The following is a 17,789-nucleotide window of genomic DNA, read 5'->3' on the forward strand; positions in this document are numbered from 1 at the left end:
GATTGATTTAATGTGGAATACATTTTTCACGGGAAGAATTAAGGTATCCTTTTCTCCCCAACTTGACTCCTCTTAATTCCATTTAAGAAGCCTTCGGGCTGGCTACTTTGACTTCATAGCCTAGTGTCATATTACATATTTCTGGGGAAAGTGGCACTATTCTTTCCCGTTTCATTGTTTTGCCCATCATTTTATCCCTTTCCTTCTATTATTTAATATTTTCTCAGAGATATTTACAGAAAATTTACAAACGTGTGTAATTCAGTAAGTAACCGATTCTCCCTAAATGGAATTAAACTTAAGTGAGAATAGAGAAGTGGATTGTCTGGAATCCAATAGGATAATTACCATAAAAGCCATCGTTAATTGAATGCTCAATGTGTGCCCGTCATGATTCTAAATGGCTCACCTGCATTTTCTCATTTAATGCTTCCAGAATGCTATTAAGTAGATACCATTGTTACAATGTGAATAACAATGAAGGAATAGGTGCACAGAGATGTTAAATAACTTGTCTAAAAACTCACAAGTACTGTATTTGAACCTTGATTCAAATCCAGGCCTGATTCCAGAACCTAAGTCTACAACAGTGTAATTCAAGAAGATGACCTTCAAATAATCTCAGAGTTCTTAACTGACAATCTCTGACATTTTAAAATGGGCAAAAATGGAATTTTAATATCAAAATGAAACTGTTCATTTTCTACGAGATCACTTTTATCTGGACAAGGTAGGCTGTTGATCTCAGGCTAATTTGGGGGAAATTGCCATGTGGATGAGTAAACAATCTAAATTATAGTACATTATAAAGCAATGTATAGAGGTATTACTTTAAAATTCAGATAGAAACTGGAATTTATCTAAATGAGCTGTGATTAGGATTTGGTGGCTGACACAAAGTCACTTAACAAATATTAGTTGCATCACAATTTAATTATAACTTCATTCCACTTAAAAAGAAAAAGATTTTAAAATCCTCAACAAAATACTATAAAATGAAATCCAGCAGCAGATTAAGAGGATTATACATCCTGACTAAGTGGGATTTATTCCAGGAATGTAGTGAGAAATCATTCTGTGTAATAAACCACATTAATAGAATGAAGAAACACACACACATACACACACACACACACACACACCTCAATTCATGAAGAAAAAAGCATGTGACAAAATATAACACCTTTTCATGATAAAAACACCGAACAAACTAAAAAGAGAATACAACTTATTCCACATGATGTATTGATGGAAACCCACAAGCAAGACCACATTCAGCTAAAATACTGGACATTTTCCTTCCCCTTAAGATCAGGAACAAGACAAGGGCGCCTGGGTGGCTCAGTTGGTTGAGTGTCCACCGTTGGCTCAGGTCATGATCTCACAGTTTGTGAGTTTGAGCCCCACGTCAGACTCTGTGCTAACAGCTCAGAGCCTGGAGCCTGCTTCGAATTCTGTGTCACCCTCTCACTCTGCCCCTCTCCCACTCATGTGCGCGTGCGCGCGCTCTCTCTCTCTCTCTCTCAAAATAAATAAACATTAAAAAAATTTAAGATCAGGAACAAGACAAAGGTGGCTGCTTTTGTGATATGTATTCAATATTGTATGGAGGTTCTAGCCAGAGAAATTACATAAGACAAAAAAAAAGGAATCAACCAAAGTGGAAAGAAAATGGTAAAATTATATTTTTCTCATTTGATATGGTCTTAAATACAGAAAATCCTAAAGAACCTACAAAAAACACATTAAAGCTAATAAATTGTTTCAGCAAAGTTGCAGAATAGAGGATTGACAAAAACCTGTTTTGTTTCTATATTCTTATAAAGAGCAATCCAAAATGAAATTAAGAAAACAATTCCATGTGTAATTACCAAGTGTGATGTTGGCGTCAAGGTAGACATACTGATGGATGGAGCAAGCTAGAGTCTGGACATAAATTCTTTTTTTTTTTTTTTAATTTTTTTTTCAACTTTTATTTATTTTTGGGACAGAGAGAGAGAGAGAGCATGAACGGGGGAGGGGCAGAGAGAGAGGGAGACACAGAATCGGAAGCAGGCTCCAGGCTCTGAGCCATCAGCCCAGAGCCTGATGCGGGGCTCGAACTCACAGACCGCGAGATCATGACCTGGCTGAAGTCGGACGCTTAACCGACTGCGCCACCCAGGCGCCCCTGGACATAAATTCTTTATTACTAGGGGCCAAAGACAGCTGAGCATATATGTGAACCTGAGAACTTCTGCATTCCCAAGACTAAAGTATCAAAATATTTCATCAAAATGTTAGCAATGGATGAAACTCTAATATCTATAATGTCTTTTTATCCAGTGATATTTAAGATGTGCTAAGTTGAGCCCTGGCACTTGTGAAGAGTTGCTTGAAAGCTGTCTAGACAGATGGGGGTAGGGGGAGATAAGTCACGGTGGCTCCGTCTCACCACAACCACTTCAAACAGAATAGTTCCATTTTCATCTATTTTGTTTGTTTAGTTTTTAAGTGTTTATTTATTTATTTTTGGAGAAGAGAGCAGGAGAGGGGCAGAAAGAGAGGGAGAGAGAGACAATCCTAAGCAGGCTCCCTGCTGGCAGCACAGAGCCTGATACAGGGCTTGATCTCACAAACTGTGAGATTGTGACCTGAGCCAAAATCAAGAGTCGGACGCCTAACCAACTAAGCCACTCAGGTGTCCCCATCTAGTTTGTTTACTGTGTCTCCCAACAAGGCTTTGGTGGACATGTCAAAATTTACACTACGTTTAAAGGGGCCTGAGTAGAAAGCTCTCTCCTATTTGCCTTTAATCCTAATTATGTTACCTTGTAAAGTACTGAGTGATGGCTGCCTTCCCTAATACTATTAGGACCTATAATTTTGTACCCTATAGAATTTGCAACACACTTAACTGTTTCATTTCATTTTTCTTTAAAGTAGAATTTATACACAGTGTTATATTAGTTTCAGGTATACAGTACGATTCAACAATTCTATACATTTCTCAGTGCTTATAACAATAAGCACACTCTTAATCTCCTTTATCTACTTCACCCTTCCCCCCATCCACCTCCCCTCTGGCAACCACCAGTTTGTTCCTTGTATTTAAGAATTTGTGTTTTTGTTTGTCTCTTTTCTTCTTTCTTCATTTGTTTTGTTTCTTAAATTCCATGAGTGAAATCATATACTATTCATCTTTCTGTGACTAACTTCTTTCACTCAGCATTATAACCTCTAGGTCCACTGATGTTGTTGCAAATGGCAAGATGTGTGTATACACACACACACACACACACACACACACACACACACACACAGTTGGGTTGCTTCCATATCTTGGATAACCCTAATACTTTTTATGATGTACACATACCAATAATATCCCATCATATATACACACATACACACATATATAAAGAAGATGATATAGATAGATAGATAGATAGATAGAGATAGACAGACATAGATTACACACACACACACACACACACACACACATACACACACACATACATATACAGTTGGGTTGTTTCCATATCTTGGATAACTCTAATACTTTTTATGATGTACATATACCTGTAACATTGATAGTGCAATTAATAAGGTTCCTGCTTTTCCAAAACAAAACTGAGATAGAGAACCAGGTGGTAGCCAAGCAAAAAACCAAACTCAAGTTTATTTCACTCGAAATTCAATGCTTTTGGTATCTGCATCTCTAGAGCTTAGTATATTTTATTCTAAAATACTTAAAACGGAAGATTCTGGGGCTTTGGAACAGGGCATAAAGAATGGAACACTAATATTTAAAACTAGTTAAAGCCTGCTTTGTCCTTATGGATTTTTGGAATATAATTTGCTACTACATTGGTTTTTGCACTGATAGAGGAAAAAATAGTTCCTCTCCAAAATTTGTCTACCCAAAACTTGTGAATGGAACCTTAGTTAGAAATAAAGATTTTGTAGATATAATCAAGATGAAGTTATACTGAATTAGGATGGGTTGTAAATTCAATAAAGCTGGTATCCTTACAAGAAGAGAGAAATTTGGACATACAGACATAGATGCACAGGGGAGAAGGACAAGAGAAGACAGAGGCAGAGACTAGATGATGCAGGATTCCAAAGATTTCCTGCAACCACAAGAAGGTAGAAGAAGCAAGGAAGAATTCTCATCTGCCAGCTTGGGGGGAGGTGGGGAAGCCACTGGGACTGCTGACATCTTGATTTTAGACTTCTAGCCTCTAAGCCTGTGAAACAATACATTTCTGTTATTTTTAGCCGCCCAGTTGTGCAGATGCCCTAATTAGGAAACTAATACAGGATTTGTTTGGGAGAATATCTAGTTTCATTACCAATTCAATGGTCCCTGGAGTGAAATGACTTCAAAATGAGAGACGCATTAGTAAGTTTTCCCCAGCGTTTCAAGGAGCGCTTACTAAATGTGGATAAGGATGAGGTTTGAAAACAGGGAAGTTCTCCACAGGACCCCATCCACCAGTTTAGTGCAAAGAGTGCAAGTATTCAAAATTAGAGAGCTAGGATCTGTGAAAACTAATAAAAGGAAACCTCATCACTAAAATAGAATCAGGAAGCCAGCAGGGGGAGCACTACCCCCTACCACTCCTTGTCAATTGCAGACTTAACCGGAAGACTTACCCTGTAAGCAAATACTACTTTAACCACTACTTTACATTCCCGGCAGGAATAGGAAAGGTTTTCCTCCTCCCACAGCAATAGCCCAGCCAATGAGAGACAGCCACGACTCAGCCAATGAGAAGCCACCATACTTCAGAGTCCCACTGTCCTCCAATGGACCTTGATGTTTACAACGTTCCTCTTACCTCTCCCTTTTCTCTCCTCTGTTTTCCTGAATTGCCTAGAGCTTGCTTTCTCAAATTGTAATTCTCTGCTATTCTCAAATAACCCATTTTGCTGGTAAAATAACTGACAGCTTTATTTTTTAAGGTTAACAGATCTCATTCTTGATTTGTAACCATCCAAAACTGAGACTCTGTGAAAGGGACTGACTTTCCCTAGGTCTTTTCTCTCTCCTAAAAAAAGGGAATCTTTCCCGGATCTACTAATTTTCAGAGGGAGAGTGAGTATCTGAGAATAAAATGATTGTGAAAATGTTTTGAGCCGTCTAGCACTGTTCAATTCATTGTCACAAAGGACTGTGGAAATATAAGCCAACCTGATTATTTTAGTTTTCAATTACATCAGCTAGAATCTTCAAATATGGAGTGAAGAAATCAAATGGCTATTTGTTTCCAAAGTTTAACTTTCTATCCTTTTCCTAACCTAATTGCAGAGACTATGACAAAACAAAACAAAAACAAACAAAATTCCATGTTCTGCTTTTCTATTAACCTAGCTTGTTAAAGCTTCCGCAGCTTCAGACAACAACAGCCGTAAAGCAGTGCAGAGCCATTGTAACCCTTAAAGCAGGGAATGAAACTTACTCTTCATTGTTGACTTAAATGGAAAATTAGCTGTTGTGAATACAATCAAGACAGGCGGCCAGCCACTTGCTTGTTTGCTTTCAGATCCATTTCCTGCTCTTTCCTTATCTGTATCATGGGAAAGCAGGTCCTTGAAAACTACAGGGGTGTGGCATGCCTGGGTGGCTCAGCAGATTGAGCGGTGGACTTCAGCTCCTGTCATGATCTCCCAGCTCCTGAGTTCCAGCCCCGCATCAGACTGTGCTGACAGCTCAGAGCCTGCAGCCTGCTTAGGATTCTGTGTGTTCCTCTCTCGCTGCCCCTCCCCCGCTGACACTCTTGTCTCTCTCTCAAAAATAAATAAATATTAAAATAAACCTACAGAGGTGTTAGAGGAGCCAGTTGAAATCCCCAGGGGCTGACTGAAGCAAGGGCAGATACAGGGTTGGGGTACATCTCCCTTTCTGTGCCCTGGTTGGTGTCTCTTTGTGGCTGCAGCACCTTCCCTCCCCTCTTCTGATACCTCTAGTCCTGGCTCCCACTCTGGTAGCACTCCCCACCCCCACCTCCGTTTTCCCACCAGCCCTCAGGATGGAAGTGTCCTCCTAGAGTTTCTAATTTCATTTTTCACCTTCCCTTTTCTTCTTTCATCTCTTCCAGCATCCTTGTAACTAATTCCCTATATTAATGTCCCTCTATTTAATTTACTTGGCGGGTTTTTGTTTTCTGGATGGGCCCTTATTGAATCAGTAAGTTAAATTAGTTTGTCTCTGCATGGAAGAAGACATGAATGTTTCCAAGTTTTTTTGATTCTCTAGTCTTAGAAAAGATTGATTGCCCTTACTATACACTACAGCATGGAAAAAATACAGCCACGTGATTATTTACCCTGATATAAATGTATGTAACGCTAGGAACACATAAATAAGTCTTTATTTTTCTCCTTTCTCTAGAGTGTGTTTGGAGACAATTATGAAAACAAACTTTTCAGAGGTGGCAGGGCTGGGTGGCAGGTAATTGAGAAGGGATGTACAGAATGTTCAGTTTTGCTTGGGAGTTGCAATGTTTCTGTATATAATCACAGTGCACCTTCAATCCTTCTAACTGGTGAACTGGTGAACGAGTGAACTCTTTCTTGTCCTACAAAATTCTGCTCAGATACTGCTAGCTGTTCACAAAACTGCATTCTCTTCTCTTCTTCATGATCACGCAACTACTTTACATTTTTTAGCCTCCCGTGTTGGTAGGTATCGCCATGTGCCTTAGTTCTAGGCATGGAATGTAATATCACTTCCTAGTGATACTACCATTTCTGGGCGTAGTTTATAAAAATCTCTTGAGTTGGCTTATCCATGTGTCTTTTCCACTTCTGCCTGCTGACACAGAGAAGCACAGGATGATTTGGGGAGCTCTGCATTGAAGATGGCCCAGCCCCTGTCAGTCTGGGTCTCTGAAATAGTCCGTGGTGAGGAGTCAATCTACAGACCCATTCAATCACTGATACTGTTACATGAGCCAAAATAAACTTATACATCTGGGGTCTATTACTTATAGCACATAGCATGTTTCTAACCAATATACTCCCTCCCAAAGTCTTTCCTTAACTTCTGCAGAAGTAGTAGTTTCCTGTCTTAGTTTATACCTCTCTGGCAGCCCTTATCAAATTGGATTAGATTAACTGCTCATAATGTTCTCTCTCTCTCTCTTTCTGTTTCTCTTTCTGCAGAACATGAGTTTTACAAGGACAGGGAGAAGGCCTCATTTACCTTGTATCCCCAGTGCCAAGCATTAGGTATGGAGCACACAAGGTCTCAAGAATTGTATGTTGAATTGAATGGACTGGAATTGGAGTCTTCCCTAGTCTCTGTCCTTCTCCCATCCTTCCTAGGATGAAAATCTTATCCCTGTTACCCTGACCTTTTTAAACCAATGTCCATTATTCGCTGCCAAACATATCGCCCCATCCATCTACCCATCTACTTGAAGTTTTGAGACTTCTATATGTCAACCATTCCTCTGATCCCCACTTCTCTACAGAACCATCACGTCTCTGAGCCTTATCCAGCTTCGTTATGGACCACAGACTGTAGTCTCATTGAAGTATTGCAGTATCCTGGGGGGGTAAAAAATAAGTATGATGTTTTTATGAGCACATGATAAGATCTCCCTGAATTAATACTCTGAGCTGTGTTTATTTAATTGAAAGAATATTACCAACCTGAAAACCTCTGATTTCTAAATTTAGCCATTGTTAGTTATAATCCAGGATTAAACAGCCTAACAACCCTGAAAACCCATGAGTCCCATGATCAGAACAAAGGTTAATTCATTGAAATACAGTTTGGGGAGGATATTTTAGCTGTAGAAGAACAGGAACAATAGAATAGCAGAATATGTCTTTATATTCTTTATTCTACTAGAGCAAGACTAGAAGGTGCCTTTTTTTTAAATTTTTTTTCAACGTTTTTATTTATTTTTGGGACAGAGAGAGACAGAGCATGAATGGGGGAGGGGCAGAGAGAGAGGGAGACACAGAATCAGAAACAGGCTCCAGGCTCTGAGCCATCAGCCCAGAGCCTGACGCGGGGCTCGAACTCCCGGACCGCGAGATCGTGACCTGGCTGAAGTCGGACGCTTAACTGACTGCGCCACCCAGGCGCCCCTAGAAGGTGCCTTTTTAATATCTATTTACCTCACGGGTACTTTGATATTAAGAATTATACAGATTCCTGGGGCACCTGGGGGGCTAAGTCGGTTAAGTGTCCAACTCTTGGTTTTGGCTCAGGTCATGATCTCACAGTTTGTGAGTTCGAGCCCCATGTCTAGCTCTGCACTGACAGCATGGAGCCTGCTTGGGATTCTCTCTGTCTCCCTGTCTGTCTCCCCTCACTTGTGCTATCTCTGTCTCTCTCAAAATAAATGAAGCTTGAAAAAAAAAAAAAGGAATTGTACAGATTCCTAATCTTTGCCATTGGAAAATAACTGAATCAAAAAAAATATCAGAACTGGAAAGTGCCTTTCAATTCATGTAAACTAGTGGTCCCTACCATGCTGAATAATGTGAACTTTTGAAGTACATTTTCAAAGTTGTGGGCACACATGCGCACACACACACACACACACACACTCACACACACTTTACATACAGTTTCAATGACAGTATTCCCTGGAGGACATCCATGAGCTCTCATCCATCCACAGAAGCCCATTAATGAAATCTTGTATGCACTAACAAAGAAGTGTGGACATCAGCTATGAAGTTTACTCCCTATAACGGTAAAGTGCAATAAATGCCACATTCATAAGTTTATCAATTTTTCCAAATTAAATTGCATCTACTTCTAGCTCCTACTCACTAGGCTTGTAGAAAAGTCCATCTCAATCTTCATTAAGAAGGCTACCACATCCATTCCCCCAGGATTATGTCCTGGGTCTTTCATAGTGCAGACCATCAGGAGTGTTTATACTAGTTATGGCTAATGTGTTCGTGGTCCAGGGCCACAAGCTCCTGTTGCCAACCCTGGGCAGGCAGTTTCTCCTTGTGGCTCTAGAACCTCTCACTCCTCATGTTCTGTCACATCAGCATCACCAAGCCACTCCATCAGAGGTATTATCACCTCCAGGGGAAACAGATGATGGTGACCATGCAGGAGGATGGGGGACTGCTATTGGCTAATCCTTGAGTTCTCCCCACCCCTCCTAAATTCCAATTCCAATCCCAGTTCTAGGGGAGAAACTCTAAAGGTTTTCTCAAATCCTATAGCTTTCATCTCCTCTGCTCCACCTGCTGGGAGAGTTCAGCATGAATCATGTCACCTGCTTTTTGCAAATAGGGAAGTATACCTTAATTGTTGAGCACCCAGAGCAGCCTAGCTGGGTTCAAGCCCCGCTTTCACGCTTACTAACTCTATGAATGCATTAGTTTCCCAGCGCTGCCGTAACAAATTACCACAAACATGACTTTAAAAAAAACACAGAAATTTATCATCTCACGGTTTAAAGGTCAGAAATCCAAAAATCAAAGTGTCACCAGGGTTGGTTTCTTCTGGAGGCTCTGAGGAAAAATCTGTTCCATACCTTTCTCCTAGGGGTGCCTGGGTGGCTCAGTTGGTTAAGCCTCTGACTCTGGATTTTGGCTCAAGTCACAATCTCATGGCTTGTAAGTTTGAATCCCATGTTGGGCTCTGGCTGTGACAGTGCAGAGCCTGCTTGGGATTCTCTTTCTCTCTTTCTCTCTCTCTCTCTCTCTCTCTCTCTCTCTCTCTCCCTCTCTCCCTCTCTCTCTGCCCCTCCCCCTCCCCCGGCTTCTTGTGCTTAGCTCTCCTTCTCAAAATAAGTAAAAAATAAAAAGAAATACACACCTCTCTCCTAGCTTCTGGTGGTGGCCAGCAATCGTTAGCTTTCCTTGTCTTGCCGATGTATCGCTCCAATCTCTGCCGCCATCTCCATGGCACCTTTTCTTCTTTTATGAGGACACGTCTCATTCAATTTTATCATTCAGTTTAATGCAGGATGATATCATCTTGAGTTTTTTAACTTAATGACATCTACAGGAAGCATTCTTCCAAATAGGTTGGCTTCACAGGTTTTGGATGGACATATCTTTTGGAGGATCACCCCTCAATGCACTACAACAAACTAAAAGCAATTTTTTACCTGTACAGTGTCCATTGTGACCTATTGTATAATGGGGATGATGATGATGATGATGATGATGATGATGATGATGATGGTAAATTCCCCCATAAGTTTATTGGGGATAGATGAGTTTATACATATAAAGCACTTAAAGAGTTGCTGGTAAATAACAGGTATTCTTTGCTGAACAATATTTGCTATAATGGGGAGTTAACTTCTGAAGAGCTGTTAATTTCTGCTCTTGGGTTAATTCAAAGCTCTCTTAACAAAACCCAAGACAAGAAAACACAAGAGCTAATAAATTCCTGTTTATGACGATGGCAGGGTGAATATGCACTCTGGAGAGCACTCTGCCCACATTTCCGTAGCTATTTGGCCTTAGTACTAAGAGAAGGTTTTCATTGTGGAAATGTCAACAGTCTGTCAGGGTTGTCTTTTGTTTTTTTTTTTTTTTTGAGTTTATTTATTTATTTTGAGAGAGAGACAGAGAAAGAAAGCAAGAGGGGCAGAGAGAGAGGGAGAGAATCCCAAACAGGCTTCATGCTGCCAGCACAGAGCCTGATTTGGGGCTCAGTCCCACAAACTGTGAGATCATGACCTGAGCTGAAATCAAGAGTTGGATGCTTAACCAACTGAGCCACCTAGGTGCCCCAAGGTTGCCTTTTATTTAGCCCAAAGAATATAAAACTTTCCAGTGATAGGACATTGGGATGAAAAGGGGGTCTAGTAAGGAAATCAGATTCACACCAGGTTTTAACATAGGGAATTTATTTTTTTTAATTTTTTAATGTTTATTTATTTTTGAGGGAGGGAAGGGACAGAAAGAGAGAGAGACAGAATCTGAAGCAGGCTCCAAGCTCTGAGCTGTCAACACAGGGCCCCGATGCGGAGTTCAAACCCACAAACTGCAAGATCGTGACCTGCGCTGAAGTCAGATGCTTAACTGAGCCCTCTCCGCCCCCAGGTGCCCCTTAACTTAGGGAATTTAATATAGGGAACTGGTTAATCAGGGAGGACTGAAAAGCCAAGAAGGAAGCACAGCAGTAACACAGAGACAGTAACTGCAGGAAACAGCTCCCACTCCCAGATAAGGGGACAGAGGGATCATTTCCCTTCACTTCGTCTCATCACACAGGCATCTTATGACCGCACATCATCACAAGAAGAGTGAATACAGCTCAATAAGTTATTTTGAGAGGAACCACATTCACATAACTTTTATTGCAGCATATTGTTATGATTGTTCTATGTTATTACTAGTTACTGTTAATCTCTTACCATGCCTAATTTATAAATTAAACTTCATGATAGGTATGTATGTATAGGAAAAAAACATCGTGTGTTTAGGTACTTCCTGTGATTTCAGGAATCCACTGGGGGTCTTGGAATGTATTCCCTGAATAAGGGGGCACTACTGTATATATACAGATATATATGTAACAATTATTACAATATATTGTAATAAAAGTTATGTGAATGTAGTCTTAATCAATATAGCTTATTGAAATTATTCACCCTTCTTGTGACGATGTGAGGTCATAAAATCCCTGCGTGATATGTCATGTGATACTATACTCAATATTTGATTACATTAAATCAACAGTAAACTACAGTTAGGAATGCTAAGTCCTTCAGGATCTAATGCTGATTTAAATGGCCAGGCCAGTATATTCACCAATATACTTTCTGACTTTAAAGACCATAGTCTTTTTAATCTGAGTTACCATCTGGATAGCAGAACTAAAATCTGAAATGTTCTCAGCAATCTGGAATATTGGGCCAAATTTAAAAAGCATGTATTATACCAAACATAAATGCAACATTTTGTACCTGAACTAAAAACAAAAATTGTACAACTGTCAGGGAAAGAATATATGTGTCTATATAGCCCCAACAGGATTAATGTGTTCTAGCCTATTGCAATCATATTAATAAACAATGTGGTCCAGATATCAAAAAAAAAATAATAATAAATTGACCTTTTTCTGCAGCATCCAAAACAAGTAAGGGGATAACCCATCTTTATTCAGCAATAGTCAGGTTACACCTGGAATATTTTATTCAGTGTGGAGTATTAGATCATCAGAGGAACTTTGGAAAACTGAATTTAATGAGATGTGAGTGACCCTCATGATGACAAGATGATGCCACCATCCTGATTTTTGCCCACCTTATCTTCTTTTTGTAATTTATGTATTTATTTATTTAAATTCAGGTTAGTTACCATACAGTGTACTATTGATTTCAGGAGTAGAACCTGGTGATTCATCAGGTACATATAACACACCCAGTGCTCATCCTCCCTAATGCCCGACACCCACTAGCCCATCCCCCTGCCCACCTCCCCTCCAGCAACTCCTAGGATTTTCTCTGTATTTAAGAGTCTCTTTTTACGGTTGGCCCACCTCTTCTTGCTTCATAAAGTAATAGCCTTTATGAGCTCCTGGTCTCGCCATGCATTATCGATCCTGCGGGAGGGTGGTCTGTCTAACACGAAGGTGCTCATGTTGTACCTGCTGCACTTCATCCCAAAGCCTTGGGAATTATGTTAAAATCACCTAATTAGGCTTTAAAAGTCTTCCGGTTTAAAAGCCAGTCTTGGGTGGCTCAGTTGGTGAAGCGTCTGCCTCTTGGTTTTGGCTCAGGTCGTGATACCACGATTTGCGAGTTCCAGCCCCACGTTGGGCTCTGCACAGCAGAGCCCCTGCTTGGATTCTGTCTCTCTCTCTCTGCCCCTCCCCCACTTGTTCTCTCTCTGTCTCTCTCTCTCTCTCTCAAAATAAATACATAAACTTAAAAACAAAAAGTCCTCAGGTTCTTGTACACATTTCCTTCTATACACACACACACACACACACACACACACACACACACACACACACCACCATAGCCAATCTTGCTGATTCCCACTTCCTCCTCTTTGGGCATTCTATTCCTTTTACTGGATTGCTTTCCTACCCCCAACTTCCACTTACACACTTTCCCTTTATCCACCTTTTGCCTGCTAATTCCTGTTCACTCTTCTATGGCTTAACTCAGACATCACTTTATCTTGAAAGTTCTTGCCAGCGCTCACTCCAGATTTCAGGGTTTCTTGGCCCCTCCTTTATGTTTCCATCACCCTCCACACTTCTCCTATCTTAGCACATGTCACACTTTGCTGTAATTGCCATTTTCTTGTCTCTTCTATCAGATAGAAAGTTACATGAGAACAAGAACAAAGTTTGCTTTCTCACTATTCTACCTCCACTAGCAAATACGATACTCAATGAATAATTGTGTCTTGAAACACTCCATTCTTGAATAAAAGATGAAGGAATCTGAATGGAATAAGGATATTTGCAGATAGGATTATGAAAGCCATCTCCAGGGTGTAGAGCAGTATACACTTATTTTTCCACTTGGACCAGAAAACAGAATTAAGACCAATGGGTAGATATGAACTAAAAGTAGAACTTCATTGAATACAGGAAAGAACTTCAAGCAGTTAGAACAATGTGAAAACATGGAATGCTGGACTTAAAAACAGAGATTCTCTGTCGTGGAAATATTCATGTTGAGGATTAGTAGGTTTTGTTAAACCTTGGACTTGATCACAAAACAGGAAAAGAAGTCTCAGCAGTTCTTAGGAAAAGAAGTTCTCAGAAGTTCATGCAGTTCTTAGGAAAAAAGAATCAAAGTTCACATTATCCTGTTAAGGCTCCAACTATCCCCTAGTATGGAGGAACCACTCTGGGTCTCTGCATTTTGTACATTGAATAAAGATCTTAAAGTAGTTAAAGAGAAGCTTGTTTATTACCTGTGATGTTATTCTCCTTTTAGCGCTGCCTTTTCTTACTACATTAATCTTGGGTGTGAGGCTAATGTCTTTTCTGCATTGAAGTCAGGAGGCCAGTTGATACAAAGGCAGTCAACTGTGAAATGTCTGCATGGATAATATATGGGCTCTGACAGTTAGACTCTTCCGAGGCACAAATAAATAGACTCCTTTCCTGCTTGATGGGAGTATTAAATGCTTGGATGCAGGTACAGCACTTAGACTGGATACATATTAAATATTAAACAAATGCTATTTGTTACTATTGTCACATTAATATTATTTTTCTGTGTTGTCAAGTGTCAAGTCAAGAGCTTTGCTCTCAAAGTTCTACTTCTAGGACAAATATCGGACTTTGATTTGTAGTTTCAGGACTGAGTTAGCCAACGCCAGGAAAGCAGCATGATTTAGGGACCAGGTAGAGATTTTGGAACCACATGTTTACATTTGAGTCATGGTTCATCTACTTTTAACCAAGTGAACTTGAGGAACTTATTTGCTTCTCTGACCTCAGTTAGTGATTGGATTAAGATTATGCATGTTTTTGATTTAGCACAATGCCTGGAACATAGCAAGTACCTGTATTTGTAAAATTAATACAATACAGTACAATACAATACAATAACTTTTAAAAAGTTAATGATCTCTTGTTATTTTGTACATTTATTTAGATTCGGATTTCCTTCTCTTTGAGCAGTTCACCACATTGTACCCAAAGCTCTGTTTCTAAAGGGCCAATCTGACCACATCACTGCTCTATTTCAGGCTCCTTACTGGTTTCCTGTTACACTCAGGATAATCATCATGGCAGGCAGTATTACCAGTTCTGTGTGAGTACCAAGTACCAATACCTTTGGGTGGATCTCTCCCTAGCCTCAGGTATTTGGCCTCACAAGCACTCAGTATTCTGCTGGATGTTCAATGGAGATTCTCTCTATGTGTGCAAAGTTCTCTCTGTGTAGCCTTCCTCTCTCTGGCATTTGAAAATATGGTCACCTGGGTCTTCCAGACTCTTTCTCCATCTCAAAGACTCTACCAGGCTTCGACTATGTTTCACCTCCTTGTACGTACCACAGACTGAAAATTTTCTCACTAGAGCAGTTGTAGGGTTCACCAAATTGTCTCCTGAATCCTAGAAATCACTGCCGTTACCCACCCCCATTGTCTTACAATCATCACTTCATCTATTTTGTGCAGTTTTGCATTTGTTTTAGGTGCAGGGGTAAATGTCATCTGTTACTCCATCTTGGCTGAAGGCAGATCTCTAGCAGCTTGCTTCTCATGGTGCCCTCAGCTTAGACATTTGTTAACTTTGGTTCACTGGAGAGAAGGGTCAAGATCTACTCAATGCTCTGTCAAATATATAACCCAAGTTCCCACTCGATGGTACTTTTCTTTACCATTGTGCCATCTTTGCCACCATTCTGTCCTCTTTGCCTGGATTTCTGCCTTAGTTTCCTCCTTTCCAGCTCTACATTCCCAGTACAACTCTCCTCTGAAGCCATTGAGACCAGTCCCTAAAATTTCTGACCAGGCCCCATACCTTGCACACGTCGCCTCTATTCAGTATTTATCCTGGGTTGTTATTGGGTGTTCAGTTGTTGATCTACTACTGCCTTTGGCATTCCCTATATAGTATATTTATTTCTGGATTAAGTATTCCTAATTACTACTTATGTACTCCTCATTTGGACATCCAAGGATATCTATCCTTACCAAACCAAGACAGGGTGTATTATAATGCCCTGGATGCTTGAGCCAAATTTCTACCCTCAGTGCTCTGCCTGGATCCATTCTGCACCAACATGCAATCATAGGGATCCAGCATACTCCAAACTCCCAACTAAGGACACTGAGAAGCTAAATAGTGATAACTATGCGTTTTGTCCTTGGAGAAAAATATTCACATGCAGAGGAATTCCTGTTGAAGCTTTGTGAGCAGTCTAGTTAAACCTTCTTTTGGTGTCTCAATTTACAAGTTAAAAAAAAAAAAGCAAACAAACACACAAAAAACAAGGCCAGCAAAGTTTAATTGATTTTCCCAACATCACAGAGCTAATTAATGTTAATGGTAGTACTCAAACTCAGGTCTTCTGCATCCTAATTAAAATTCTTTTCTCCTGACTCACAAACAATTAGAGAGTTTTTTTGGTGAGCTCTTTATTATTAATATTGTTCCAATATTACTAATATTGTTATAAGGACCTCCCTCCCCCCCCAACCCCTGCATCACCACACAAACCCAACAACCCAACTCTTGTGGCCCTGTAATTTCCCCCTTAGACCTGACTCGGATGGAGAACATTTTCTTAAAGACTTTATAAGTTACTTTTCCAAGCCCCCCTCTAATTCCACTCCCTCCTATAACACGACAATCTACATGGGAGACCAGTGAGAAACTCTTGGCTTCTGTTCTTTTTCCTAATTCCTTCTTGATTTCTGAAGAGCCATAGTCCCGCCACAGATGCACAGCCTCATGTTCTGGCACTGCAATTTTTAGGTTCCCAAGTTACCTAACCTGTACATATCAGAGAAGTAGGGTATCTTATCCTGTAAATCAGTGGGCTATAGAAAAATGTTTTCCAAATCTGAGAAGATATGCCAGTTAGGGTCCTTGATTTTCTTTTTATTTCTCCCCAAGGCTGTATGGACTAATCCATGTCCCCATAACCATTGTGTCCAGAGAATCAGTGTGATTGGCACATGGAAGAAAATCCCTATGTCATCACTTCCTTGAGATTATTGAAGAAGCAGCCTCCAACCCAAGGGGGCAGTGAATTGGGCAGTGAACCTCAGGCAGAGTAAATATTGTAGTTCTCCAATCCCTTCTTGCCAACTCCCACCTCATTCCCTGGAAGGCTCCCGATTTGGAAAAAGTGGGAAGATAATCCCCAATGTCAAACGAAATACAGGCAGGTTTGGGCCTAAAACAGAAGTGTCTCCTCGCACAGGATCTTACAGGTTAGGGTCACTGTATTCAAGAGTCTCCATTCAATGCAGAGTTGCCCAGATAATTCACAGAACTAACACCTTACGTTCTCAACTTTGACCAACACTGCAATAACATTAACGAGTACCGAGTACCGTGAGGGTAGAAGTGGGGGTCGATAGAAGAGTTATGTTAGAGATCAGCTGGGATATTAGAAGGGAAAAAATAAAGCGATTATGAAATAAAGGACAATTTAAAATGATTTAATCTTGAGTAAATAATAGCTCAGTCTTCTCTTAGGTCCACATACCCACAAATGATTCAAAAGATTTCTAGCCCGTCAGCCTGGCTCACTTTACTGTTTTGTCATTTGTTATTTAATTAGGATCAGTGTTGAATTTTGTCGTATCAAGCCTTGGAAACTTTACTTATTAATATCCCTCAGACATTGGCAACAGAAACAGTAATTTTAATTGCACAGCTACTAGCAATACGCCAGGTGCTACCTAAGTCCTTAAACACCTCTCACTTGACAATAACCAGGCAGATATAATTATACCATTTTTCAGCTAAGGAAATAGAATATCGGAGAAGGCAAGTAACTTGCCCAAGGTCACACAGCTGGCAGGTGGTAGAGTCAGGACTCTGTTTGATACCAAAGTCCTTGCTTTTGCAGTCACTAGAATTATGCTAAGGGTAAATTATTCCTCCCTGCTCTCTCTGTTCTCCCAAATCCAAGGGTGGTCATCATTATTATAATCTTGGAGCTGCTTCAAAGACATGGTGGCTCTGCAGATTCAACTAAAGGATAAGAAAAGCAAACAAAGTGAGTGTTCATTTTCAGCCTTTATGTGGGTCTTTTCATCTTCAAAGTCCTTTGTGAATATTAAACAATTAATCCCCCTGGAAGCCCTCAGCACTGGGGGAAGTGAACATTTCCATTAATGTTGATGAATGTCTATTGCTATTGGTGAAGTTT

General features: G+C 40.2%; 1 long non-coding RNA gene across 7 annotated transcripts in view; it reads right to left on the reverse strand.

Annotated features, from left to right (window-relative positions):
• LOC109496209 overlaps window positions 1-17,789 on the reverse strand; it is a 198,658-nt gene that overhangs the window by 126,071 nt on the left and 54,798 nt on the right. Inside the window, exon 1 of one of the 7 annotated variants that reach the window (XR_006592480.1) lies at window positions 9,788-10,059. The exons of the other annotated variants lie outside the window; for them this stretch is intronic. This is a non-coding gene — a long non-coding RNA (uncharacterized LOC109496209). Of the gene's footprint in view, window positions 1-9,787; window positions 10,060-17,789 lie in introns of those variants that run through there. 7 annotated transcript variants of the gene reach the window in all.

The sequence above is a fragment of the Felis catus genome, chromosome F2, assembly GCF_018350175.1.
Source record: "Felis catus isolate Fca126 chromosome F2, F.catus_Fca126_mat1.0, whole genome shotgun sequence".
NCBI lineage: Eukaryota > Metazoa > Chordata > Mammalia > Carnivora > Felidae > Felis > Felis catus.